This window comes from Dermacentor albipictus, chromosome 3 (assembly GCF_038994185.2).
Source record: "Dermacentor albipictus isolate Rhodes 1998 colony chromosome 3, USDA_Dalb.pri_finalv2, whole genome shotgun sequence".
Taxonomy (NCBI): domain Eukaryota; kingdom Metazoa; phylum Arthropoda; class Arachnida; order Ixodida; family Ixodidae; genus Dermacentor; species Dermacentor albipictus.
The window spans coordinates 193,120,454-193,134,812 of NC_091823.1; the positions used below are offsets into that span (position 1 = coordinate 193,120,454).

At 45.5% G+C, this 14,359-nt stretch overlaps 1 protein-coding gene across 4 annotated transcripts in view; it reads left to right on the top strand.

The window, feature by feature from the left end:
• Positions 1–14,359, top strand: part of LOC139057690 (acid phosphatase type 7) — a 297,629-nt gene that overhangs the window by 258,355 nt on the left and 24,915 nt on the right. The window lies entirely within an intron of this gene.

Below are 14,359 nucleotides of genomic sequence, written 5' to 3' on the forward strand. Positions count from 1 at the left end.
TCGCATCATGGCAGAGGTGTTAAATTTTATATGAAGTGTGGGCCTGTACGTAATTCAAATATTCCTTAGGATCCATATATTATTATTATATACGTATGTCAATAATGCGTATACTGTTATATACATTAATACCTACTTTCGCGGTCTGCACCACGTTTCGCTACGTAGCGAAGACACCCTTGTTCCGCGTGACGTTTCTTTCGGTCCTGGGTGGTGCTTCAGAGGCAGTGCTTCAGATGATTAAAACGGAAAACAATATTACTGAAGCTGCAAGGGCACGCAAAGATAAAAGAACGTAAAGTTGTGCCTTATGCTCACAAGACTTCCCAAAATTTGAAAAAAAGTTGTGAAACGATATGGAGTACAGGTGGCGTTTTTGGCTCCTGGCAAGCTTGCTGGATTATGCTCGCTCATAGGAAGAAGCACGAATAGGTCCCAAGCGTGCGGAATAAAGCACACCAATTCCTACGTAGATTGCAGTGTTGGGGCAGTCTATCAGGTTCCTCTATCATGCGACAATGTCTACGTAGGCCAAACAGGAAGTTGTGGTAACATACGCATGCGTGAGCATGGATTGTCGATTAAGAATAAAGCGAGTGGGCGCCTTCCTACACATAGTTTGGCACGCCCGTGTAAGCTGATCCTGAAAGTTCAGATATTGTTACGTATGAAGACGCAGACGAAAAGCTATATACAAGTATATTTACAGAGAAATACGCGGCACTTGGCCAAGAGGCAACAGCCCGCGCTAGCCTCTAATTGTCGTCGTCGTCTTCACAGTGCTCGCGTCTTGGTGATCGCAAATACTGTTCCGTAGCACTACCCCCAGCGGCAAAAGCGCCGTCCCGGAGTGCCTAAAGGCCGGGCTCGGAAGCAGTGTAGTAGGCCTTGAGCCTACTGACGTGCACGACATCACTAGATACCAGAGCAGAGGACAACGTTGAACTGACAGGAGAAATTTCATACGTCACAGGTGGTAGGGCCCTGTGTATCGCGAAAGGAGCTTCTCTGAAAGTCCGGCGTGACGAGAGGGCGACCACAGGAGCACGAGCACACCAGGCAAAACTGTACGTCACGGTGGCGGGCGTTGTATTGACATTGCTGAGTGGTTTGCGAGGCCATCAGTCGAGTACGGGCAAGCTGGCGTGCATGGTCGGCGAGGGCGATGGCGTCGCGCGCATGCTGGCTTGTTGACGTCGCCGCAGGAGGAAGTGCCGTGTCTAGGGCCAAGGTCGGTTCGCGACCATGCAGTAGACAAAATAGAGAAAATCCGGCGGTGTCATGCCGAGAAGAATTGTACGCAAATGTGACGTAAGGAAGGGCAATGTCCCCGTCGTGGTGGTCCTTGGAAACGTACTTGGACAGCATATCGGTAAGAGTACGGTTTAACCGCTCTGTTAGGCCATTGCTTTGAGGATGGTATGAGGTAGTCAGCTCGTGTTGAATGGAGCAGGAACGCACAATGTCGGCAATAACTTTCGAAAGGAAGTTACGACCATGGTCAGTAAGCAGCTCTCGCGGGGCGCCATCAAGCAAGATAATGTCACGCAAGAGAAAGTCCGCCACGTCAGTAGCGCATCTGGTAGGGAGAGCCCACGTGATAGCGTATCGGGTGGCGTAATCAGTTGCGACGGCTACCCATTTGTTCCCGGAGGATGACGTGGGAAATGGACCGAGGAGGTCTAATCCAACACGAAAGAACGGTTCCACAGGGATGGCGATTGGCTGGAGATGAGCGGCAGGTAGCACCTGAGGTGTTTTCCGACGCTGGCAGGAATCACAGGCAGCAACATAGCGGCCGACGGAGCGAGCGAGACCAGGCCAATAGAAGCGGCGGCGGACGCGGTCATACGCGCGGATTGCCCCAAGATGTCCTGCAGTGGGTGCGTCATGTATCTCAACGAGAACTGTCAGTCGTAGATGTTTTGGCACGACAAGAAGAGCACAGCCGTCATGGAGGAAGCTCCTTCGGTGAAGAATGCTGCCCTGGAAGACATATCGGCGAACGGATGCGTCGGTAGGTGTAGACAGCAGACTCTCAATGAGTGCTCGCAGCGATAGGTCTCAGTACTGCTCATTGACGCTGTTAGCAAAGGCAGATGCAGAGAAAATGCCGTTGGCGGTAATACTGTCGGCGTCATCAGGCTCGTCGACCGGGTAGCGAGACAGGCAGTCAGCGTCCTTGTGTAGTGGGCCAGATTGGCAGATGACGGAATACGAATATTCCCAGCAACCAAGTCTTCCTGTAGGATCTTTCAGCGAGCACAACCAGCAAAGCGCGTGATGGTCTGTGACAACGTAGAAGGGTCGGCCCTATAAATATGGGCGGAATTTCGCAACCACCCAAACTAGGGCCAGACACTCACGCTCAGTGATGGAATAGTTGCGCTCCGCGGGCGAGAGGAGCCTGCTGGCGTAAGCGTAACGTGGTCGTGGCCGCGCTGGCGTTGTGCCAGTACTGCGCCAATTCCGTGACCGCTGGCGTCATTACGGACTTCGGCAGGCGCAGAAGGATGGAAATGGGCCAGAATGGGAAGCGTTCTAAAAAGGTTGATTAGATGCGAGAATTCAGAGGCCTCGTTATCACCCCACTGTAAAGGGGCGTCTTTTTTCAAAAGCTCTGTTAGTGGTCGTGCTATGGCGGCAAAATTTTTCACGAAACGGCGGAAGTATGAACAAAGACCGATGAAGCTGCGCACATCCTTGACACATTTCGGAACAGGGAAGTGCGTAATAGCATGGATCTTCCCTGGGTCCGGTTGCACTCTTTTGCGTCAACGAGATGTCCGAGGATGGTAATCTAGTGGCTGCCGAATTGGCACTTCGATGCGTTGAGTTGCAGACCGGCTCGACGAAAAACGTCCAGCACTGCTGAGAGGCGCTCGAGGTGGGTAGCGAACATTGGGGAGAATACTGTAACGTCGTCCAAGTAGCACAGGCACGTGGAACATCTGAAACCGTGAAGAAGGGAGTCTATCATGCGTTCAAAAGTGGCAGGAGCGTTACGTAGACCGAACGGCATCACTTTGAATTGATAAAGGCCGTCGGGTGTTACAAAGGCAGTCTTCTCGTGGTCGAGATCGCCCACGGCAACTTGCCAGTAGCCGGAGCGAAGGTCAATAGAGGAGAAATAGCGAACACCGTGGAGGCAGTCAAGGGCGTCATCAATCCGAGGTAGGGGATACACGTCCTATTTACAGGGAAATACACCGCATTTGGCCAAGAGGCAACAGCCCGCGCTAGCCTCTAATCGCCGTCGTCGTCTTCACACTGCTCGCCTCTTGGTGATCGGAAATACTGTACCGTAGCAATATTGTGCCGGTGCCGAGATAGCCGAGCGAGAGAGTTACGCGAGGCGTATCATATTAGAAAGGAGGGAGATGATTGTGTCAGCGACACCTCAGTTTATATGCACAACAATGAAATGCGGGTTATTGATCAATGTAGTTAGGTTACGTTTTTCTTGAACAGCAAGTTTTTGGGTGATCATGTTTTCTCCGCTCACGAACAGTGGTGTATTTCTGAGGTGTACTTATATGTGGTCTTTGTGGAATAAAGATAGTTGGAAGTCTGCGCCAGCCTTGTGGGCTCTCTCCCTGTGGTCGTTTGTTCGCGCAGTTATAAAACTGTTTGCTAATATGCATCAACTCGCCCAACAAGAAGTTCTTCTGAGCATTCAGATGTTCTCTGCTCGCACCTTCAGCGGATGCATGGCCCACCGAAGTTTTACCGAAGCAGCTTTGTCGTCTGGTTTCTACGTCTGTATATAACTTCTACGCTAAAAACATCAGCGACCCACACTTGTGCTATCTCCACGCCTATAGCGAGCTGCCAGACGGTCTTTTTTCGGAGCTCCGGCTTTATCCAGGCACGGGAAACTACGAGAACCTGCGGCAGTTCGTGATTTCGCAGTACGGCTTCACCGTACCAGCACCTTGCTCACAACGTACACTGCCACTCCAGCCTGATACATCTCTCTCGGATTACGCGAACCCGACAATACGAACGAGGATAGCATCTGCTTTCCTTAGCTCCTCTGACGAAAGCACTGGCAAAAACGCAACATACGAGCAGCCGCCAGACTAGCCACGCCATCTCGAGACCAACATCCTGCTGGCAGTCACAATACCCTGCCCTGCACAACCGTACCTTCACCTGAAGTGGTGACGCAGCATGAATTAGCAAGGGCAATAAGGCACAGCGACAGTCGCAGTTTTTCGCCCCTGCCACCGTTGCACTCCGTTCGGAGACACCGTCTTCAGCGTTGTTTCCTTGAACGGCCTCGATTCTCGACACACGCCAAGAACTGGCCACTACGCCTCAACACTGCTTGCCGAGTTGCATGCACAGCGCTGTGCGCGCAGATGTTGACAACGCAAGACGTCGTCCTCAACGCACACCACAATGCGTCCTGTGTCCAGACACTCTCAGCCACGACCAACAGACAGCTATTTGTGCCCTTGACTTGGTTACGTTATAATATACTTGGTGACATTATGATTGACGTGTACCGAGTTTTCGAAGAGTGCGGAGGTTTCTTATGTCGCTTGAATATAGTTGCTGAATACTCATCCTCTCTCATTTTTATGCGTTATGCGAGAATTCTCACTCATTTTCCGTTTTTCATCACTGAACTATGCTAGGCACCATGTTTATATTTCGTTATAGTAGCTAGAAAGCAAATTCTTATGAACGGTCGATAACGGTTTTTGTGTGTAGGTTAAACTAAGCCAGCCGTCGTAGAAAGTTATTCACTCAACAGTTACAGAGTGGTGTTACGTGGAGCGTGGGTCAATCCCAGTGGTAGCGCAATACTGGCCTGAGGTAAAGTGCAAGAGAGCAGGTAGGAGAACAGAAGAGAACGAATACGCAGCGCTACTAACAATTGAAACTTTATTGCACATGGTTAATACATATATACCAGAATACAACAAGGAAAGAAGCCACCGTCGCAACATAGATCGCATCTTGGCATTATCATCCTTTGTGCTCACTTGCGATTTACGTCAGGTAATGTAGCACCAGCTAGCCCACCAGTCTGTTCTTTTGCAGTACCGGGCCGACCCACGGCTGAGCTGAATCAGGCTTAAACATGCAAGCCTAGGAAAATCTATGGAGTGAAACGTTGCGTTCTATAGGAATGCGTTATCTTCTATACGGGGGTTGAAATGAATTGAGGTTTTATTTATTTCTTTTTATATATTTATTTATTTATTTATTTATTTATTTATTTATTTATTTATTTCCGATAATGTTAGCCCTTGCGGGCTGGTACAGGGCTGGGGGAAAAAGAGTTTTCCACAAACACGTAACACCAGTTCTACAACAAACAAACAATGCGTTCAGCAAACACATGACAGTTTACGCTCAAATGATTCAGTTGTGTGCGTTTTAATAAATCATCTGCGTCAAGGTTGTTCCGTTCGACTATAGTTTTCAAACGAAAGGAAAATTTGAAGGCATCAACGCGCGGCACATACGGCATTGCAGCATGAAGGTGACCTGTATACGTGAGGGCACTCGTCAAGGGGGACGCAAGTATAGTCTGGAGTCCAAATTGAATTTATTGTTATACAGTTGGTACAAGAATTTCAACCTGGCTATTTTTCTGCGCGTTGCGAGATCGGCCAAGCCGGCAAGAGATAATAAGGCAGTTACAGACTGCGTCCTTTGATAAGCATTAAAGATAAACCGTGCGGCTAGTCTTTGAATTTGTTCCAGTTTCCTTATCAAGCCCACTTGGTGCGGATCCCAGAATATACATGCGTATTCCAGTGTGGGCCGTACAACTGTTTAGTACGCCTTGAGCTTTACCTCGGGTGCAGCATCTTTCAACTTTCGCCTTAACAGACCGAGTTTGCGTTGAGCACAACGACAAATGTTTTCAATGTGTTCATTCCAATTCAAATTGTGCGTGATTGTGACCCCGAGATACTTAAGCTTACTAACCTGTTGAAGTGGGCTGTTATTTATTCTGTAAGATGCAACGGGGTTTGCTTGGTAGATACAGTCACGTAAGCTGATTTATAGAAATCAATTTTCATGTCCCATGTAACACACCAGTCATTAATTCTTTGCAAGCATTCGTTCAACGACACTTGATCCTGGACATTCCTAACGCGACAGTAAATAAGGCAATCATCTGCAAATAGGCGCAGTTCAATGTTAGGATGCAAGTCATTAGCAATGTAATTTACATCTAATAGATACAAAATTGGTCCTAAAACCGAACCTTGTGGCACACCAGATAAAACAGGCAAGGAGGATGATCTTTCGCCTGCTGTTTGAACATATTACTTTATATTTGTAAGTTACTCATAGATCCATTTTCCAATTTGTGTATTAACTCCAAGTTAATACAATTTCTCAATGAGTTTTGTGTGACACACCCGGTCTAAAGCCATCGAAAAATCAATTGCTGCAACATCAATTTGTTCCTTATTGTTAATTGCGACGCCGAAACCATGAGACACCTCAAAAAGCTGCATCACTGTTGACAGACGTTGGCGAAAGCCAAGCTTCTTGCTGTAGAATAAGTTATTTTCTATATATTGAACCAGATGTTTCGATATTATGTGTTCTAACATTTTACAGGTGGAGCATGTAATGGAAGTTGGCCGATAGTTTTCCGCCAATAACTTATTGCCCGCTTTAAAAATAGGTACGATGCGTGCATGGAGCCAATCTTCCGGCACACATCCGATACGAAATGACATTGCGAAAATTCTAGACCAAAAATGTTATATGCATTCACAATGACGCCTTAAAAACTCATTGGGTATTTCATCGGGGCCTCAAGATTTTTTGGTATCCAGTTTTAACAACAATGCTAGAATGCCTTCTCGAGAAAGCACAATAACATTTCTATCTTCACAGAGCAACAAACCATCGCTCGCATTTATGGGGTGCCTATTACTGCCAGGTGTAAATACCGAGTTGAACATACTGTTAAAAGCCTGTGCGAGCAATGCTGGTTTAATGCAGACATTTGCGTCTAACTTAATTTCATTAATGTTGCACGTAGAACCAGATAAGTAATTTCAGAATTTCTGAGGCAAGTTTTGTAAGTAATCCACCACTGTTGCTGAAAAAAATGCCGCCTTCGCATCTTTTAATTCTTTTCTAACATGCGTACTGAGACTGGCTATTTCTGCACATCGCCTTGGCATCCTTCTACATGCACGATTTAGTCACCGCTTCAAATGAATGATGTTTCTAGTTACCCATGGACTGGGTTTTCCTATTCGCTTCGTTTTCTTGGGCACATAGTTTTCTAAACAGGCGCGAACAACTGATACAAAGTATCTCTAAACCCTATTTATGTCGTTATCAACCGGCATATTATCGAGAGCACGTTCTAAGTAGTCAGTAATCGACATGTCTTCAGCCGATTAAAGTTATACACATATACAGAGGAATATTTTTCTAATTGCGCGTTACCTTTACTTAAAATTGCTACTACTGTTTTATGGTCGAATATGCCTTCCTCAATGTCAACATTAAAATTTAATGTTCCGTTAGTGAAAAATAAGAAATCTAGCGTAGACTTATTTTGCCCCTGTGTCCTGGTCGGCTCATGAACTACCTGAACAAATTTATGCTTAAGCATAATCTCGAACATTATATCAGCGCTAGGCTTTTCCACTGGCCCGGTAATTCTCGCATCCCAATCGACACCTGGTAAATTAAAATACCCTGTTGAAATGATTATACTTCTGGCATTCCTTATGTTATTTAAATTCTGGTCATGCGCATACAAAACTTCAACAGGGCTTCCGGGGGCTATATTGATAACGCCAACTAGCAAAATGGTATTGCCAAGAAATAGTTTGCACCACACGCTTTCATGCCCGTTTATTGATGGCACAGTTTCATATCTGAGTGGTTTCTTCACTAGAAGCGCCACGCCACCGTCTCGTGTTGCTCTATCTTTGCGGATCACATTGTGAGCGCTTAGAAATACCTCATCGTCCTGCACGTCACTGTGCAACCACGTTTCTGGTAGAAGCTGTGCGTCGTGAAGCAATGACAAGTATTCAAGCTTTTCTACCTTATTCACTATGCTACGTGCATTAATGTACAGTAACCTTATTTCGGGGTGCCTTGCGCGTCAGTAAATGTTTTCGGGGGTAATTCAATGCGCAGTCTCATGCGCGTATTCTGCTCAAAGTCCTATGTGTAAGCAATGTTATTGAAACGCTTATCGCGAACAAGACTGACCTTTGCGCCATCGCGTTTAGCCGATTTCCAAAGTAGTCTTCTTTTTGCGACCGTTTCCGGTGAATAGTCGTCAGAAACACAAATTTTCGTTCGTTTGAGTTTTTTGCAGTTCTTAAAGATTACCGCCTTGCCACTGTAATCGTACAATTTTAGGATAACAGGTCTATTGCATGATGGTTTCTTATGACCAAACCTATGTATTCTTTCAACTGATGAAATCGTGACGCCAAGTTTGTCGGAAAAAATATTTTTTACAACTTGCTGCATGATATCTTCACGCGTTTCGTTTTCAGTCTCGGGAACACCAAATACAATAACATTATTCCGTCGTTCCCAGTGTTCCAAATCAGTTAGTCGCTGTTGTCGATACTGAACTGTTCGCTTAACGTCTTCAATCGTTCTTTCTGGGATTTCCACCTGAGCACATTGACTCGTAATATTAAAGGGACACTAAAGTAAAACATGATTTCTTCGGCATCAGTAAATTACTGTTCTACAACAACAAAAACACCACTCTTGCAACGATAAGACGTTTGGTAAGCCAGAAAAAGCGCAAGAACGAAATACGGGTTGCGACAACTACTTAAGTTCCCCCACCTGGGGGCTGTGACGTCGTGGATTTTGATGGCATCTTCTAGGGCCTACTAATGATATATAGCGGTACAGATTGACTACATTGTGCTCTAAAGGAACCAAATATTAAACATGGCAAGTTTCCGGAATCTTTATTCAGCCAAAGCGGCCCAAAAGCGAAAATATACTTATATATCCGGTAGATAACAAGCTACAATTTCTTGATGTCAAGTTAGAATTCCTACCGGAACATGTATGTTGGTCATTTTCACTCCGAGCTGGAAAACCGCTAATGAATTATGCCTCAAACCATTCCAGGCTTGTGAAGAATGGCATAGTCATTTCGTGTTTCCGGTCAGCGTTGTTGAATTCATGTCACCACACCGTAAAGAATGCATTTTTTGAGCAAGCTGATAGGTTGAGAAAGGCTGGGCACCCGCTCGCTGTGATGTTGGCGTCGTGCGATAGGCTAATGAAAAAACCTAAACAGGATAAAGGACAATGCAAAAAGAATCAAAGGCAAAAGGATGTAGCTTCCAAGATTTCAGTGATTCCGTATGTGCACGGCCTTTCACACAGACTTAAAAAGGTGGCTGGCAGTTACGCAGTAAAAGTGGTATTTTCAGCGAAAAACAAATAGGTAGTGTGTGCTCTAAGGTTAAAAATAAGCTCGAAAGAACGGATGATGCAAAGAAGGAATGTAGTGTCAAACATCCGCGCAAGACCCAGTTTGTTGATTGCGCGATGAACGTTGCATATCAGATCCCTATGACGTGTGGTCATGTGTATGTAGGGCAGACTGCAAGATGCATTAACACCAGGTTAAGGGAACACTTGTCCAGTTTGAAAGGTTGCCCTAGCACGCATTTGGCAACACATTGCCAAGAACATCATTGCTCCCCCTGTCTTAGTAGTACCAACATTTTGTATAGGAATAGGAATCAAACCGCGAGGGAAATTGTGGAAGCACACTGGATTGAAAAACAGAAAGAAACATGCATCAGCCATCCATCGGTTTCATTGTTGGATAAAGAAAATTCACTTCTATCATCACATCTTTAACGCATTTTATCGTAAGTGGATGTTTCATGCACCTTGCTGTTCTTATGTTGACCGGGTGGTTTCGGTCCACGTCTTTGTTTTTTATCACAAGTGGTATATGTACTGTAGATGCGCTCTCTTGACTTGATCGCGCAGATCTGTGTGTATTATATGTGCTATAGGCGTGCTCTGGATGACTAGATCGCGCAGATCTGTGGGTATATAAGCAGGTGGATATTCAAAAATAAAACAAGTTGTTAGAAAACGCTCGTCCTTGTGTTCTATTTTTCGCCCCTGTTTCTTGCGCACAATAAGTTTTAAGATAACAATCTAACTATCTTTTTGAAATGACTGCCAGCAGGGTTCTCAAACAATGCTTCATTAGTCTAAACTGATTTATTGTTTCGCTTTAGTGTCCCTTTAACAAGGCTCTCTTCCAAATTGGCGAGCCTGTTGTCCATTCGAATTTGCTTGTCCAAAATTTGTTTCAGTATTTCTTCCACAGTTGCGCCAGGGTTTGTTTCTACATCTCCGGAAAGCAAGACTTTTAGATCTAAACACCACATGCACGAAACTTCATAACACTTCACAGGGAGCGGCAGCATTAATTGACATAGGCAATTTGACCGTAGTCTTGATACATGAGAGTAATAACCGACCTGTAGAACAAGTCATGCGTGGTTATGCGCCACTGCCGCTGCCGTGCTGCCGCCCCACTGAAGGTAGCCGAGTGCAGTGTTGGCTTTATATGCCCGCTGTCTGATGGTGCCGTCACTGCTGCTCGACGATCCAATTGGCTCATCCGGGTGACGTCCACCGTTGTTGAACTGGGCTCCGCACTGCTGACGATAGGCGGCAGAATCTGTAAAACAAGCCATGCGTGGTTATGCGCCATTGCCACTGCCGTGCTACCTCCCCCACATTCTCGAGTTTGGCGTGCCAAAACCTCGATTTCCATTTGAGGCATGCACTGGGGCACTCAGGATTAATGTTGACCGCCTAGGGGATCCTTAGCGTGCTCTCCGTGTACGGAACACTGGCGTTTTTGCATTTCGCTCCATCGAAATACGACCACCGCCCCGACCACCGCGGCCGGGGATGGATATCGTGACCTCCTACTTTGCAGTGCAAGAGCATAGCCGCTAAGCCACCGTGGAACTGTTTTATGGGAGCATATATGACAATTTCCACGTCACAATAATTTCTCGCATCGTATTCGAGTGCTGATTGCCGTTTTATCGGTTGTTAACGAAACTTTCTCTCAAGTCTCTAAATGCTTTAAGGCGGTTTGTCGTGTGCGTATCATGGCCACGCACGCGTATATCTGCTTCCACTTCTCTACCGCGGGTGCGCTTTAAAACCACGGCGCTGCAATTATGCTTTATGCTTCAGAAACTATCCTTTCCTTTCTTGCAAGCAACAGCGCTCGCATTCGATCCCATAGATGAGATGAATATATATATATATATATATATATATATATATATATATATATATATATATATATATATATATATATAGAGAGAGAGAGAGAGAGAGAGAGAGAGAGAGAGAAAGAGAAAATTATCAGTCATAGCAGTCGTAGTACAGCCCTCTGGGCAGTTCTTTTTTCGAAAGTAGTTATTAGGGTTATTACAATGACACAGGCACGTACCCAGGGGGGGGCCCGGGGGGGCCCGGGCCCCCCCCGAAATCAAGTGGCATTACCCCCCCCCCTCCCCACCGACGCCACCACTCCTCACACATTCCTGAAGCGGCGCCAGATCAATGTTGAGACTTGGTCATTGGTCAGCATTATGCTGCTTTTTTCACTCCTTTTAGATGGCGGTAGTTATCGGCATCTCTTGTAATGTGAAGGACAATTTTCTCATAGATTCCGCACCCGCGCGATTAACTCGAGATGCGTTCAGTTGTCACCATCTATTCAACCGTCACGCGCATAGCTGTTGCTTTTGTTAGTTCAACCTTCTTTGTTTAGGCTGATCCTGGGACCAGGAGAGGGATGCGGCTGTTACTCAGCTGGTCTGTACTCTCATAGAACGAGTTGCGGCCGCGGAGAAAACGCCAATTGCGTTAAGCTTTCCCTTTGCTTCATTATTTCCTTCTTGAGTTACGGCTCGCCGCGACGCTCGCAGGTGCCCGGAACCATATACACGTGATAAGGGTTAGATAAGGTGAGAAATAAAATAATGTGAAAGAACGTCCGTCATGAAACCCTGCAATAACCCTTAAGCCCATAAGCAAGATGACTATCACCTGTTACCTCGTCTGTTTTTCCCTAATACTATAGGAAATTTTCGTGCCAAATTGGAAAATGGAAACAAAAATCGCAAGGAGTTGAGAAATTAAGCGATCTACTAAGGGAGAGAGCCAAGGCAACAACCAAACTGCAAGCAAAAGCGAATAATAAAAAAGCTAACCGTTGTTTATGAGAATATTTATGGATCAACATCTTTTTATTTAGAAAGGAAGTAGAGAAAACGCCGCCGGAAGTGGAGAACAATTACTTGTTTTGAATGACGCTTCTACAGTTATCGGCCGAACCGCCTCACGTAGCCACCTCTCTGCTGTGCTTATGTGAGTGTTTTTTAACCTTTGGCGGTGAGCGCAGTACGTCTAGAATCGCAGAGTCCTGCTCTCTACGCGGTTGTATGGGACTGACGGCCGCACAGCGTTACGCAATTCGCGGAACTGTCAAAACTGATCAACAAGGCGAAAATAACTGATATTCGAAACTATAACATGAGAAAGACTGAAGAAGCCGTAAAAAATTGAACGCAGCCTGAAATCAGTAAAAACGAAACCTGGCATAAGACAAACCATGATGTATGCACTAAAAGATAAGAAGGATAATATCATCAGCAATCTCGAAGATATAGTAAAAGCAGCGGAAAAATTCTAAGCCGACCTGTATATAGTACCCAGAGGAGTCACGATACCTCACTTAGAAACAGTAATGAAAAGGATACAGAAATTTTCCTATAACTAGCGATGAGGTCGGAAGGGCCCTGCAAGACATGAAACGATGAAGAGTGGGAGGAGAAGGTGGAATAACTATCGATTTATTCAAAGATGGAGGCGACATAATGTTTGGAAAACTGGCGGCTCTTTACACGAAGTGTCTATCGACTGCAAGGGTCCCAGAAAACTGGAAGAATGCAGACATTATACTAATCCACAAAAAAGGAAACATACCCGCCGTGGTTGCTCAGTGGCTATGGTGTTGGGCTGCTGAGCACGAGGTCGCGGGATCGAATCCCGGCCACGGCGGCCGCATTTCGATGGGGGCGAAATGCGAAAACACCCGTGTACTTAGATTTAGGTGCACGTTAAAGAACCCCAGGTGGTCAAAATTTCCGGAGTCCTCCACTACGGCGTGCCTCATAATCAGAAAGTGGTTTTGGCACGTAAAACCCCATAAATAAATTTAAAAAAAGGAAACATTAAAGAATTGAAAAATTATAGGACCTTTAGCTTGCTCCCAGTATTATATAAAACATTTACCAAAATAATCTTCAATGGAATAAGGGCAACACTCGATTTTGTCAACCAAGGGAACAGGCTGGCTTCTGGAAGAGATACCTTACAATGGATCACATCCATGTCATCAATCAGATTATCGCGAAATTTGCGGAGTACAATAAGCCTCTCTATGTGGCTTGTATAGATTACGAAAATGCATTTGATTCAGTAGAGATACCAGCAGTCATAGAGGCACTACGTAATCAAGGACTACAGAACGCTTACGTAAAAAGCTTGGAAAATATTGCTGCATGCGTGTGGTATTTGTTTGTTTGAACGAGGAGCGTGCGCGCCATCACTCCAGAAAATAGGAGGAAGAATGAACTGGGCTCGCGCTGTGAATCTGACCAGTCTTCGCTGCAACCGTTGTTGTAAATATAATATGTAAATAGTTTCTCGTCTTACTGACTCATCCTTCGCGTAAGAATATCTACAGAGGTTCTACAGCTACCTTAATTCTACACAAGAAATGCAGGGAGATACCTATAGAGAAAGAGGTCATACAGCGAGACACAATTTCTCCAAAGCCATTCACTACATGCTTAGAAGAATTCAAGCCAATAAACTGGGAAGGCTTAGGAGTAAAGATCGACGGCAAAACTCTCGGCAACCTTCGGTTTGTTGATGACATTGTTCTATTCAAAAACAATGCAGACGAGTTACAACAAATGATTGGAGACCTTAACGGAGAGAGTGTAAGAGTGGGGTTGAATATTAATATGCAGAAGATGAAGATAATGATAAATAGCCGGGCAATGGAACAAGAGATCAGGATCGCCAGTCGGCCACTAGAGACTGTGAAAGAGTACGTTTACCTAGGTCAATAATTCACAGGGAACCCTGCTCATGAGAAGGAAATTCACAGAAGAATAAAAATAGGTTGGATCGCATACGGCAGGCATTGGCACCTCCTGACTAGAAGCTTACCATTGTTATTGAAAAGCAAGGTGTGCATGCAATCAGTGCATTTTGCCAGAGCTGACATATGGGGCAGAGACATGAG